We start from the raw sequence: 15,877 nt of genomic DNA, 5'->3' as shown, positions 1-15,877 counted from the left end.
GTAGGGGAGGAGACTAAAGAGACTTGCAGGGCCGGCATTGGGATTGCTCTTGCCCCTCTTTCCCTGCTAGGATCTAGCCTCTGGAATGTTCCTCAGTAAGATTCTAGGTTTCCACAAGGTCTCCACAACTGTGTTTGTTGGCAGAAAATAACTAAGCCGAAGGCTGGTCCACCATCAAAATCTCATGGAAGTGCATCTCATTAGATGGAAAGCAGTTTGCCAATAAGAACTTTGAGATATGTAAATTTTAATTTTATAGTCTCTCTAGGACAAGTAGGCACACTGGGAGAAATAATGGAAAATGAGAACACTAATCCCACTATTTACCATAATTTAAAATTAGTTTGTTATTTCAAATTCATTACTGGTTTTCTTGGTCTCTTTTTAAACATGTAAGAACAAATTGAAAATAAGAATAGGCTAGTATCCTAATGAGTGACAGGGAGTTCCTTATGCATTTTATGCATGAAGTCAGATAAATAATTTCACTCAACTTGAAATACAATTGCTGGTTTTATACTTGTAAAATCACATCTAAACTTCATTTGCAAAGCGTTAGAGAGACTGAAACTTCTAATACGTTATCCTCCACTTACTTTAAATTGTCGGTTTTATCCTAAGCTAGTAATTGAAAAAGCATAAATGTGAGCTGCATACTCTCCACTTTGATTTTATTAAACTATAATCACATATAAAGTGGGAGGTTTTCCAGCAGCTATCGAGTTTTGGAAACAGTAGAAAATGGAAGGAGTTCCAGAGGAAAAAATCAGAAAGAAGGAGCATAGTCCTGGAAATGACTTTCAGCCTGTAGTGGCCCAGGCCACAGTGGTCTGTCAGCTAATAGGAGGTTTCGCCTTACTCTGCTCAACTAATCTCGCTGGCAATAAAAAATCCAAGGCTTCTCAACGTGTAGGTCCATGCCTTTTGTAGTTTTCAGCATATAGTGAGGCGGGTTAGGCTATTACAAGGCAGAATTTCATGAGACAAACCCTAAACACTGTGGGCGGATGGTCAGGTTTGCATCTTGGGTCTCACTCCTTGCTGGCTGTGCTTCCTTGGGCAAATTGCTGCACCTTAATTTCTTCATCTGTAAAATAAGGATAATAATAGAGCCTAACACAGGACTGTTATGAGTGTTAAATATTCTAATCTATATAAAGTTCTTAGAATAGTGAGTATTCAATAAATCATTTTAATTTATAATAGACATGGCAAGGCTAAAGCATTCAGTACAGTAATAGTAATTCAATGAGACGTATTTGTCTTCATTTCTGTTTAAGGATTCTAAAAAAATTCTGTGATAGACCTCAAGTAGATAGAAAACATGTGGTCGTATGTTCATTCATTTAGTATGCAATCAGATTCAGGAAAATAAAAATTACCTCAGATTTCAATAAGCACACATCCACACCCATACATGCACATACACACCGTAAAATAAATGAAGTAATCATTTAGTGCTAATTTGGACTGAATTTTCGTGCCTCCCCCCCCCCGCCCCCAAGTTTATATGTTGAAATTATAATCCCTAGTGTGATGGTATTTGGAGGTGGACCCTTTGGGAGGTAATTAGTATTAGATTAGGTCAGGAAGGTGAAACCCCATGATGGGATTAACACTCTTATAAAAAGGGGGAAAGACAAGAGATCGCCCCCTCTGTTTCAACGGCTAAGTGAGGACATAACCAGGAAGTGGGTTCTCACCAGAACCTGACCCTGCTGGCACCCTGATCTGGGACTTCCAGGCTCCAGAACTGTGAGAAATGCATTTTTGCTGTTCAAACCATCCAGTCTATGGTAATTTGTGATAGAAGCCCAAGATGACTAAGGCAAATACTGACTTAATCTTGGTCATTATAATTATGGTCAACAGAAATAGTTGATGAAGTAATGAGTCATGAATGTCTACAAAGCTAATAAGTTAATTTAGGTAATTTTTCATGAGACACAATGAGTGTTAAAATAACCATATTTCTACAGGATGTGTGTCATTTTCCTTAGCTTCACTAAAAATGGAAATTCACCAAAATGTAGTAATTTCATAAAAACTTGATGTGTATAAAAGTTGAACTCCACATGGCCTTTGCTATATAAATCAGAAAATAATAAGAATGCAGTGAGAAAGCTTTCATGCAATCAAAAATCTATATACATCCATATATTTAAACTGCAATGTAAATAGTGGTACCACACTTTTTTTCACACTGGTGAAAGATTAAATTTTTAAAAAGCTTAATGAATTCAGAAATTTTCATGATATTATTTGTAAATATGTATATGACAGATTCCTGAAATCCTAGTGGGAATTAAAATTTAATTTCGAAGTCATAATTTTGTCCGTCCTTTCATCAAAAGAATCTAGATGTTAGATTTCATAATAAACAAACAATTAATGCCTTTAAGAAATACAGCTAATAGGGATTATTATTTTTTTGTATTTTTCCAATTTTAGTAATTGATTCAACCCCCTCTGTAAAATCTCTCAGTGTAGAATGTTGTGATTATCATCTTAAATTTACACACATGTAGGTTTTCCAATCTTTTTCTAACACTGCATTTTGATGTATTTCTGTTAAGGTTTTGATACGTTCTTTGTTCTATCTACATATTGGTGAAAGCTGACCTTTTAATTTGATTGTTTATCTGACTTCAATGCTAGGACGAGGGTGAGACGTCTAATGAAGCTTGTGTGTGGATAATGATAGGGAGTTTATTTGGAATTCTATAGACACAGCACTGCCAAGCTGCCTGAGGAGTCTTTGGACCCTAACTAGTTTTAGAGCGGTTTTATTGATTACACAGAAACAGGGCATATTTTAATCATTTTCACAGCATTGTATTGCCTGAGGTACCAAAATCCTTTAAACAAGAATCTAAACTTTGTTTTAAACTCAATCCTAAATTGTTTCTTGATGTGTAGTAAACAGAATCTCTATAAGATCAATCACAGTTACTAAGGCATATTAAAATCATCTCTTTAATTTTAATCACTCATATGCCTGACTCTCTGAGGTGCAGCTGTCCATGAAGCTAAATTACTTTTGTTTCGGATAGGAGTTTCATTTTAGGTATGGCCCTCACTCCCTGCCCCTCTCCCCCGCCCCATTAAGGCATCTTAACTGCTCCATTATATATTTATTTTAATTCATACATCTTTTTCTGAACAAAAGATAATTTAGTAACACCTAGAAATGTTTAGTAAATGTTTTCTTTACTTTCACAAGGGGATAAGATTTTTCCAAAACGTTATTTGAAGAGTTAAAACATTTTTGTGAGTGTGCATGTGCACACTCACACATACACACATACACACTCATTCATGTTCCACATGGAGGTATCCTTGCATAATCCTGATTGGTTTAAGTGTGCCAATGTGCACTTGGGAGAAATAGTATTTAGTGTGTTCTAATAGAACATAGATTTTCTTGTTATAAATGGGAAATTGATTTGTTTGGTTCCATGAAAAACTGTTATGTCTTTAATTTTAATATAATTGAACATACTTTAAATAATATCCTGACTTTACCTTTGAGCAGGAGATGAATTGGTGCAGCACGGAGGATTTTTAGGGCAGTGAGAATACTCTGTATGATACCTTAATGACGGATACATGTCACACATTTGTCCAAACCTGTAGAATATACAAAACCAAGACTGAGCCCTAATGTAAACTGCGGACTCTGGGGGATTAGGATGTGTCAGTGTAGATTCTTCAATTGCAACAAATGCACCACTCTGGTGAGGGATGTTGATAAGGCGGGAGGCTCTGCATCTGTGGAGGCAGCAGGTACGTGGGAAATCTCTGTACCTTCTCCTTCATTTTGTTATGAACCTAAAACTGCTCTAAAAAGAAAACACCTTAGTGTAAAAAAAATCAGATGGAAAAAGAGTAATTCCTTTAAAGCAAATAATGAAAACTCCTTTGAAGGTGGTCATGACATAAAGATAATGATTAGTTTGAGCAAAAAATACTATAGTAGAATTAACTGAACCATAAGAACAAATCCAAGTGAAACAAAACCAACAGCAGGAACCTGGACAGGTGAGTCTTGTCAATTTCAAGTGCCCATAAGGCTGAGGGTAAAGAAATCTCTGGATAGCACAATTATGGGTATGTTTTGTTACAATTTGATTTATGATGGAAATTCCTCTCATGGGGAAAAAATAAACTATTTCTTTTCCCTAAATTAGGGGTGCTATCAGAAGTTTCAACAAGGAGTGTGAACAACATGAACACGACTGTGTAATACCATGATTCCCTGTAGCTGTCTCTAACACTCTCTGCATTATAATTCTCAATTCATTTCTGCAGTTTTCGTTTGAGACACTGATTGACCTTTGTGCAGGGAATATGTTTTATTCTTACTTTTTTTTTGAGGAAGATTAGCCCTGAGCTAACTGCTGCCAATCCTCCTCTTTTTTGCTGAGGAAGCCTGGCCCTGAACTAACATCCATGCCCATCTTCCTCTACTTCATTTGTGGGATGCCTGCCACAGCATGGCTTGACAAGCAGTGCCACGTCTGCAGCCGGGATCTGAGCCAGCGAACCCCGGGCCGCGGAAGCGGAACGTGCAAACTTAACCGTTGCGCCACCAGGCCGGCCTCGTTTTATTCTTACGTAATGTCTTCCGAATCCAGCATAATTTCTGGCAAACGGTAGCATTAACTACATAGATCGAATAATGTATGGATAAATAACATGCATATTTGGGAAAGATTAATCTGGTATGTTGAAATAATTAAAAATGAAAAACTACACATGAACTTTTGATATAGGAGACTGAGATAAATATCCGGATATACACTGAAGATGACCAAGGAGAAGGTAGTCTAAGGAGTCACAGGAGAAAAGACAGGTAAATGCAGAAATTATTGAAAGAAATGGAAAGTCCTTTTCTGGGACTTTGTTTATATTGATTTCTAAATTTAGACAGGCCAAAGTCTTTTCCTCGCCTAACTAAATTATTCCTGTCCAGAAAAGAGAAACTAAAAGCTCACTTATTCCATTGTTTTCTCAGTATACTAGAGTCAAATTTATTGAAATCTGGATTTCATTGGATATACTTTTAATGCTAGAAGGAAATGTTAGAATTCTAGTCATTAAAGGCTATTTTGATGTCTAATGGATGGATATAAATGGATATAAATTAATTAGTAAACCTCAGATAATTATTTTTCTGATCTTTTTCACGTCAATTGAAATGAAATATTAACAATGGTTACCAAATACCACTATCCTTTGGTTTTTGTATATACTTTTTTAAGCTATTTTTTTAGCAGCACATCCAAATAACAATCAAAAATATTTAAACTCCAAACCAAATGCTACCCACAGAGACTAATTTGGTGATGATACTATCATATTTGTTTTTCAAATTTCCATGAAGGTAGTATTCTTATGAAATAATATGACTTCATGTGCTTTGCGGTGTTTCATATTAAATCAGAAATGTAAAAACTATTATAAAGTACCTTTATTTGTTCTTTACTTCAGATTTTGAGTAGTTTTTCCAAATCTAAGTTTTCTTAGAGGCATGTACAAAACTATTTAATCCCTACCGATGCTAAGAAAAGTTATATCATCTAAGGTTAATGAAAGAAAGCAAACGGTTCACAAATCTGTAAGAAATGAGTCTTAGATTTGCTTCGGTTATCAGACACACTTGCTTGCTGCTTTTAGGTCTCTGCCATTTTATGTGTTTTTCACAGGAAACACACACACGCACAAATGTACACAAATTAGAGCTATGATGAGTTAGAACTTGTGTTTCCACCAAAATTTGGTCAAGTGTTTCCTGCTACACAGGTTTAGGGAATTTTACACTGACAGAATATCTTTAAAATTAAGCAAATTAAAGATGGATGTAAGAATTAGAACTGTAGTCAAATTTTCTTACAATTACCAGATTTTTATTCTATTTTGTTCTATATTATTAAACTTTTCTTAAGTAAAGGAATTAAAAAGCACTTGGAGATGAGGTGTATATTCCATGTAACTCAATATTTGGAATTTGTTGGAGTCACTCGAGTGAAAAATTGGCCTGACTTGTTACTGTCACATAACTTCCTTTTAGCTGTTCATTCTCATCCCCCCCAGTTGAATGTGACACTTCATTTAATATCACATTTTCCCTAGACTTAAGCTTTGCTAAGCATTACATGGTATTTGTTGAAAGAAAGTCCCTTAAAAAACCACGGAGACCTTTGGCCAACATAAAAACGTGGCAGAAGTTCACAAAATCCTTCATGGCCTGCAGACAGACTCATTGACCAATGCCACCAACAGAATCTGAAACTCAGTCATTATCTTAAATGTCAAAGGACAGGCCATAAGCCTCAAGCATGGGGTATCAGATATATAGGAAAAACATTACACGAGTAAGCATAAAATTCTTAGGCAACTTTTTACACAAATTTAAATTGTTAGTAAAAATAGGAAATATTTATTTTCATTGATGTATAGAAAAGCTCAGAATTATTAGAAGTACCAAATACTAAAATTATGTAATGTATGCTGTATTTTTTAATATTGCCTCTATGTATCCTCACTCATATAGAGAGAGAACATTTACTTGAAATATTTGTAAACATTTTAGATGCTATTAAAGATCACAACACTTCCTTTTTATTTTCTTCTAATCTTTTGCTAAATATTTATTCAGTCCCTATCGCCTTACAGGCGCTGTGAGATCTTTTGGGAGATGGACAATGCAGACCCTCCTCTGCCTTCATGAGGCTTACATTATGAGATAGACATTTAAACATTAGTACAGGAAGGAAGGTTGAGTTTGATAGGAGTAGAAGAAAGAGTGGGCTTACAAGTTTATTATTGCTTTGATTTTGTAAAATTGGCATCAAGAACATGTTTTTACTTGCAAGCTCTGAAAGAGCACCCATTTTTCAGTGAGCAGAAACAAGCACCAGACTATTTAGACTGATCACCCAAAGAAACCTAGTTACCAAATGTTGGAAGCTGTTTCAGCAGTATGTTGAGATATAGAGGGGAACCAATAGATGAAACCAGTTTGGTGAGGACGAAGAGAAGTTCAGTGTAATTATAGGTAATCTTGATTACGAGATGCATGAAGCAACCGTAAATGAAAACATCTGTGAGATGTTGGTTAGTGTTGAGATAGGAGAGCATGGCTAAAGCAAAGATGACAGCATGAGTGTGAATTTGAAAACCACCACTACATGTTGAAGTCTCTGTACTTGGTGAATTCCAAAGAAGGAGCCAAAGAAGTAAAAGGGAGAGGATAGAACTTCTGTAAAAGGAAAGACGTAGAAAGGGAGCGAGACTCCACCTTTGTATTTAAACCTTTTAAATGATGGGCTGTTATGCCATTAATTTAATGCTACAAACTATTCCATCAATTCTAAAGTTTTAAAACATATTTAATAGCCAGTTGAGTGTAGAATGAGTCCATTTCATTAAAAAAGCCTGTTAAGACTTTAAAAGTACATTCTAAAATATCATTCCCTGTTTTCTTTGCTACCAAGAAAATGTAAATAAAATTTTTAAAAGTAAAACAACAGAACAAAAAGTGTCTATCAGATATATGCAAGTGTGATACTCTTGTGCAGAAAGTGGTACTTAAAAAATAAGGACATATTCAGAACTGAACAGACACACTATAGTGATAAAAATTATTTGAATATATTTATTCTGGCAAGCTAAGAGAAAAAGTGTAAACTCATGAACAAGGAAATTAAAATATAAAGAGTTAGCAGTGTGCAAGAAAAGAGAGGAAGCAGAGATAATTATAAATAAACGTCCTTTATCGGATTATAAAATGTACTAAAAACCCAAGAATAAGAAATATAATCTGCAAAAATTATATATTAACTTAACTATATGAATCTACATCCTGATATTGTACTTAAAATTGAAGAATGTGTGGAGAATTGAGGGTAGGTGTGAAAGTAGGACAAGCACCTCCCCCTACATGAAGAGGTGCCACATTTTATTTAACTCTTGTCATTGATATTAAAGAAAATGAATTCAAAATATTTTAAACTAACAAGATTAATTTATTCCAAATACTGGAGGATAAAAACATCAAAATACATACAGCAAATGTCTAAAAAATTAAAACAAATAAAAGTAGAAACCATGAAACTAGATGATAAAGGTAAGATTAATGTGCTTTGATGATGAAACCTCACATGGCTGACATGGGTATACTTAGAGATTTGTGTTCTGCAAAAGGAAACACAACACGTGGTTATATCAAATATTCAAGGAACATTTGCAGAAGCCTTGAAAGTTAATCTCAAGACATCTAAAATATAGTCCACAGAGGAAATATAATTAAGAAATAAATAATTGAAGTTTTTAAAAAATGACTTAGCTCTTTGGAAACTCAAAATTATTCTCAAAGATAGACCAAGCTGCCATAATCTCTGATTTGTTAACTTTTCCTTGCAAATGTATAGCATATAGTACAACCACGAATGGTAGTGAAAGAAACGTCCCCCGTTAAATAAAAGTGAAAAAGTTTAACCCACAGCACTGTTCTCACTTTCTTCCTTCCGCAGATTCAAAGTAAAATCTATCCATACTATTATGGAAGAAAATAAGTGTTTTGAAGTTTGATAAGTCTAAAGAATATATGGAAATGAAAATGAATTTCTGGTTAAGTATTTAAAAGTGGTAAATTGTTGTATTAAAATAGATGAAATTAGAAATTGTTAGGGATTTTTGACATTAGTACTTCCAAGCAGATTTTGATACTGACAGTTGTTAATATTATCCTTATTTTTTATTTAATGTTCTCTATTTTGTGATATTTTCTGGATAATACTGTGTTAATAATATTTGGATGAGCTACTATTTTTTCAACTGTTAGACATATGACCGTATTTTTCTCATTCTTCTAGAGATAACTTCACTGGAAATACTTTGTATAAATATTTTGTATCAGTGTTAAAAGCTGTCTCCTCCCCAAATTAAATTATATTCACTGGAAATGTTAAGCACCAATGAATGCTTAATGGTGAAGTCAAATGGTGAAGTTAAAGGGTGAAGTCAAATGGCCTGGGATTTTCTGTTGACTGTATCATTACTAGCTACACGACTTCGGGAAGTAAATTTAACTTTTCAGACTCCGTTCTCCATTATGTGAAAAAGAGTTAATATCTACCTCTGTAAGGTCGACATTCATTTGGGTTTTAATGGACTGGCAAAGTGCTGATTGTTGTCGGATATTTCTGGATTGCTCATTCATTCATTTGTTTAGTTATTCACTCAGTTAAAAATATTCTCTGCAACCCTGCTTCTACATTGAAACTATTCTATGCGTTTTGGATTCATTAGTGATCAGAAAAAAATCTCTGCCCTCTACAAGTTTACATTCTTGATGACCAGATCAAATGGTAAAAGCAGCTGAGTGTCTTAAGAATCCCGAAGAAAAAGCACAAAGATAACACATTTATAGACTTCAAGCATTTTATGTGATTGTGCAGAATCGTGACATTTCTATAGCAGCTAAACTGGCAATTCAGCCCAGTAGATTTCAATAAAGTGAAAGTAGAGTGTAATGATTTATTTTTAATTGTTAAAATTTAAAGTTTTAATCATTTGTTTTAATTATTAAATTTTAGTTATTAAATTCCTATTTAAAATATTATGAATCTGTTTTCCTTACTTTTTGTCCTCTTTTTCTTCTTATTTTGGTTCTAAGCCTTCCAACTCTTTTTTGTGTACTAGGTAAAAAAGTGATGAATGATTTGAGTAATTCATAGGACAACTATTGTTTTAAAAATTACAGTATTTTTGGCTATCTACATTGCCTGTCAACTGCTTTTTTCTAACCATTGGTATTTTTCCTCAAATTTACTATATCTTTAGCCGAAAGGAAAAGTGAGGGGAAAAATGTAAACACTTTTAAACTCCCTACCCGTCTGATGATTTAATGGCTTGAAATGTCCATAACAACCATGGGAGCTATGTTCCCATATTAGCATTATATAAAGAAAAAAAGTAAAGACTAAGTTGGTATTTGGCAGTAAACGATTGGTCCCTGGTCTGTCTGATACCAGTTTATTAACTTACTACACAAAATTGAATATAGAGAAGTTATTAGAGAAAAGCAGCATCTTTCTTGCATACATAAGCCACACAAAAAAGAAAGGGAAGTTGATGCAAGAATATGACTGACACATTTCTAGGGGTAACTAAAATGTACGTGGATTTACACCTATCTCTACAATGAGTTATGGAGAATATGGATGGTAGAGTTAAACATGTGTCCTAACTAAGCACTTTGATTGTGTGATCTTTAGACATCTTTGGACTGAGTGTGTGAAAGTGATTCGACTAAAATTCACCATGGAACAGTCAAGATATCACCAATTCAGAAGTGGATGCTTTCTGCTAAAAATTACTTATTTTTTACTACGTGCTTTTTGACCCATCAGCATATCGACCAATAAGTTTCATAAAACTTTTCTTCCTCTTTTGCCCAAATACCCAGGGACCCAAGCTCTTACACGTTTTTAAGCATTGGCCTCATCAATCATTTTGACAGCCATTGGGCTGGATCAGAGACCCATAAAAAGTCACATTATGGATGAAAAAACAACTCAGTAGAAAACTGTTGAAAATGAAAAGTTTCCATCATTCTTACATAGTCTACCTACTTGAATTTTCATGCTTCAACAGAAAAGAGAGAAGGAAATCAGTAAGTGCAATGACAAGTAAGAAGTAAAAATCTAATTTTAGAAACTTATTTGTGTGTCCTTCCTCAAACATGTTTTAAGACAATTTTTCTTTGTTATTTTGATGCTTATATAATACGTATTACAATTTCTTCATTGAATTCTTCTAAAACAGCGATTGATAAATAATTCCTTCAAAACACTTTTAATTTTCTGTTAATGAAACTTCTCATTGAAGTTTAGGAACTTCAAAACCATGTTTTTAAAAAGTAATTTTAACTCATATAAAACATAGGGATACTGGAGATTTTTTTAGTTGATTTGTTTGTTTTAGAAAAAACACCACTTTTTTTTCCTTAAAATGTAACTGTGGAATCTGAATGAGTATATGTTTGAAAAATTTGGCTTTTCTGACTGAAATATAATCCATGCTGTCTGTGAAATAATGTTACCGAAACATCCCCTTCTCTAAAAATTAACTAGTAGGCTGAAATTAACTTTTAAATTCAGTCATGTAAAAGAACATACATTTGTTTGTGCTAATAGAGAAATAAAAACTGTCTTTTTTTTCCTAGAAAATTTTGTAATAACTTTCTCTATTGAACTTAATTAATTTATTATTCCAAATGAGGGAAATTTCAGCCCATCCCTTTCTCAGCTGTTATTACACTTAAATACTCTATTTGTGACAAAGCAATAATAATATTTAAATTACTTTTTTCTGTTTATTGTCTTTCAAATTGCCTGAATTTATTTTTAAGAAGTACCATCAGTTGTGATGTTTTCCTAGAAACAAATCTACCTAAAGTGTCTGAAATATAGTTATTTAGAAATCACTTTAAGATGATGAAACTTAGTAATTGCACAAAGTATCGAATTTATATAATTAATACCCAACTTGACAATTATTTCAGACCAAGATCTAGCCTGAAGAGTATTTTCAGTGCATGAACAGATTGGGGGATGGTGGGGGGAAGCGAGTTCCTTCTGTATGTTCCTCCTGCATAACTTTAACTGAATTTGCAAAAAGTTTTGCTTTAAAAAGCCTATGGAAGATTTTATAACAATATATTTCAACAACAAGAAAATTTATTGAATATTCTGATGGGGTGAGGCAAGAGGCTACAAGTTTTAAAAAGTATAATTTCTCAATATATACTACTTTTAACAGTTATCAAATTATAGAAAATAAGGCAAAATAATATTAGGTGAAGAACAAATTCCATTTCTTAGTGCTTATTTTAATTAAAATTTTCTTGAAAGTTTCCTGAAATGATGCAATTGATACTTCTTTGTGGAAAAATCACAGTCTCCTGAGTTTTCAGGCTCACATTCCTTGCTTGTGGGCTCTATCTATTAATGGAGACACTTCGGTTACTCTCATTATGTCTGCCCAATCTTTGACTCTGCCACAAATATCGATCTGAAAATGGACTGCCCAAGGACAATGGCACCATAAATTCCTAAGTGTTCTTCAAACAATTAGAGACTCTTTTGCTCTCATTCAAATGGCTGGTTGAATCTGTCAGCCAGATCAGATATGGCTGTATTACCTATGGACAGATTAAACTCCCCAGAAAAGTCCTCCTCATCTTTCTACTTTCCACTTCTCACAGTAAACACAAATAATGTCTTTTATTTCTACACAGTCTTTTCTAAGGAAGCTTCATTTGTGGAAATACTTGAAGAAGAAGAATATTGAATCATGACACTACTTTGGGGAGTACTCAATGAAAACCCAGGCTCTTAGCAAAAAATATCTAAAATTCAGGAGTATATGAAAAGGTTCAGTTCAGAAATGAGTTGAACGGCACACCACAGTTAAGAAACGTAAAAAGTATTCACATCACACTTGAATATAATTCATGTATCTAATTTCTGAATAAAATGGACTAAACTATTCTAAAACTCTGCCTATACATAGGTTCCCACATCTGTGCAAAAACATATCAATCTGTATATGATTCCTAAATCAAAAACACAAGTATTTAAACCAAGATTGATTAAAGCACTGTTATAAACTTCAGTGTTTAAGTAATTCACATAAGTTCATTTTATTGACTTATTAAGTGCCAGCCCTTATAATCATTTTCTACCTATCTGTGACATGAATTAAAATACCTGACAATATGAACAGCAAAATGATCTCATTCACGTACATAATTTAAAATTTTAAGTAGAGTTGTGATTTTTGAGCCATCTTTGGTTTAAGGATATCTCCTCGGACTTGACCAGCTCAATTTTTAACAAAATATTAGAAACTGAGTTGTTACTACTCTTTCACTAATATTTTGGTTTATTATTTGACATCTTAGTGTTTATTATTTTATCTCATTAGACAATGAAAGCATAAAGGAAAAGTGTTTCTGCGTATCACATACATGATGTTGAATCATCCCAACAAGACTTTACAAATGTAGACACATAGGTCTTGATTTGTCCGTACATTCATGTGTCTCGAATCATCCATCCATTCATTCATTTATTTTAATTTCACATCTGCTTAAGATCAGGTACTGTGTTAGCTGTGGAGTTCCTAGTGGTGAACAAGACTTACAGCCTCACCTCACAGATTCACTTTAATTGGATGAACATGCAATTGAATGTGTGTATACTTTACGCAGATTTTGCTTCTGTCCACATGAACTGACTCTGTTGAAACAAACACGTGACAAACATGTGCAGTGTAAAAGAAGGAGCAAGGGCCTGTGATTTAGAAAACCTACGTTTAAAAAGCTTGTACTGTGGTCCCGATGCTAATTGTTTGAACTTTAGAAATTCATTCAAACTATTTACATCTTTCTTTCTAAATATAAATCTTCCAGATTATATAAGAAAAATTTTAAAGCATAAACTCTCACTTGAGGATGTTTCTTGTAGGAAACTTCTGATCCTGTTACTGTTGTCAAATGTAAGACATTTTACTAGCCATTATTATTATGTGAAAACCACAACCTTAGAAAAAATTACCCAAATATTATACAAGTCAAGGATAAGAAAATTTAGTCTTGTTAATTATACTGACTTTGTAATATGTGTGATTATTTTTACCCAAAGTGCTTGAGTGACTTTCTATAACACATGTAGTCAAACACTCGAGCAATGAGAGGTTTACTGTCACCACGTGTTGTAAATATATCCCCCTGTCATCTCAGCCATTGGCGATAGATGCTGTTTGCTCCATTCTTGTAGCTGTTTGGATATAAATAAAATATTTGAGTTTATGCACACTTATTCTTGGCTTTCAACTTAGCTCTGCCGCTTTTTTGTCTCTCTGATGGCAACAAACGTCAGGAGACAAAAACCTTACCATAATCATGTGCTAGTTTATATTTTCAAGTTTTATTTAAAACCACATTTAAGTAGATCAAAAGTATTTTTTTAACTTGGAAAATAATATTCTTTGTTTCTGAATTCATATTTGCAGGAAAGAGAACTTTTGAAGATCTCTGAGATGAGGCCCAGATATGACAACTGTGGTTTCAGCAGTTACATTAAAGTGTTAGAAACACGCAAGTCTCCACAGAGATTTAAGAAAGACTTTTGTTGCGCTGACTTCATCCTTTTCCTTTGACAGCCATCTCTGAAATTCAGGCCTAGAAAGTGTCTAAAATACAACACATTATTATTTATATTCATTGTAGATATAATAGAAATGTGCTTTAAATTAATTAAAATGTGTAATATAATAGCAACTAATATACTTCCCTATAGATTTTGGAAGTAATTTAAAAATGTAAAACCCAACTGGCCCCAATTGAAAGCAGATGGTTAAGCTGCTGACATCAAAAGCAGAAAATGTCAGACATGGTGGAGATGAAGAGAAAATGATGAGGCTTCCTGGGATTAGCCAGATCGGTGAGTTACCTGCAGAGAAATAGGGGCAGCAAGTGGTACACAGCAACAAGACTTAACAGCGACAGCAATGACCAGAAAACGTCAAATTCATATTGCTCTATTTTAGACGTCCTGATTATACCCAAATTATCCATCTGGTTTTGGTTAATACTGAAATACCAGCACAAGATCTTTAGAAAATTAAACAGTAGTTCCCTTTCCTATTCAATGTAAGAAAAAATTCATAAAATTTGCACTAGAAAAGTATATTCTAATAATTAGGATAAATATTCATTTAAAATAAATGCAAAATCTTTAATGAACAATGAAGTATTTGCTGCCTTTTTACTCTTCTACTCAACTCTGCCTTGCAGGGGCAGACAGCATCTTTCCTACCTTCACTTGAAACTGATACAGGCGGATGCAGTAAACATGGACATTTAGGGAAGAAGATGCCCCACAAAAGACGTCAGGCTGAACCTAGATGGAATGGTAATTTCTAGAAATTGTCATATTTGAGAATCAGTCAGAAGGATTTAAAGCGCAGTCATGATTTATTTTAAGATAATTAATACATTCTAATTGTTTCTAAATCATGAACAGCAAGAGCTTAAGAAAAATGATTTTGGTGGTAGATGAAAATAAATTCTCTTGGAGAGGATCACCTGGGTGTATTTGCTTTGGTTGTATGAAAAACGACATTTTCAGAGTACCTGCATCACAGGATGGGTATTATCCGTATTGATATTTGTGTATCGGTCTTTGTATATTTATAAGAACAAATTTATAAATGCTCTTGAACAAAAGGGTAGCTGCTTTTGCTTTGTATTTTAAAAGGTATTTGGGTCAATATTCCTCTTTACCTCTCAAAAGTTATTTAACACTGTTGTGCAGCAATATGTTAGTATTGTTTGAAAACTGGCTCTTCAAAAAAAAACATTAAGTTAAAAAAACCCTAATTTGAATTGGTTGCCAATTTCCATGCTATAAATACACATAAGTGATCTCTTTCAAGCTAGCAATGTTACATCAGTGCAATTTTAGAGAGCCATCTTAATTGGGCTCTTGTTGGCCAATGCATGTTGGCTCCAGCAAAGAGCTGGATATGACATAGAGCATAGGATTTTAGCTACAAAAAGACATTCTTCATATATAGGGCTGCCAAATCTGGTCTGCGCCTGGGGTAGCTGAGGAACTCAGCACCAGAGTGCAGGAGCAGAGCCTATGAATGAGCCCAGAAAGGCACAGGTCCCGCAGGCACTGGTGGCCCCTCCTTCAAAACCACTCTGTCCTTGCCCCGGCCCTCACACTCGGCTTGTGGTGAGGATGGCAGCCCTGATGATCTCTGCCTCACTTTGGGGGTTATTCTTCCATTGTCTTGA

The 15,877-nt window shown here is 34.0% G+C and overlaps 1 long non-coding RNA gene across 1 annotated transcript; it reads left to right on the top strand.

Moving 5' to 3' along the window:
- Nucleotides 1-4,566: 4,566 nt before the first annotated feature.
- LOC139081837 (uncharacterized) lies at nucleotides 4,567-15,301 on the top strand. The gene is made up of 3 exons (XR_011537273.1): nucleotides 4,567-4,855; nucleotides 10,475-10,681; nucleotides 14,086-15,301. It is a non-coding gene; the product is annotated as an uncharacterized lncRNA (long non-coding RNA).
- The last annotated feature ends 576 nt before the right edge of the window (nucleotides 15,302-15,877 follow it).

This window comes from Equus przewalskii, chromosome 2 (assembly GCF_037783145.1).
Source record: "Equus przewalskii isolate Varuska chromosome 2, EquPr2, whole genome shotgun sequence".
Classification (NCBI taxonomy): Eukaryota; Metazoa; Chordata; class Mammalia; order Perissodactyla; family Equidae; genus Equus; species Equus przewalskii.
Note: the sequence above shows the minus strand (reverse complement) of the source record. Positions and strands in the feature narration are given on the sequence as shown.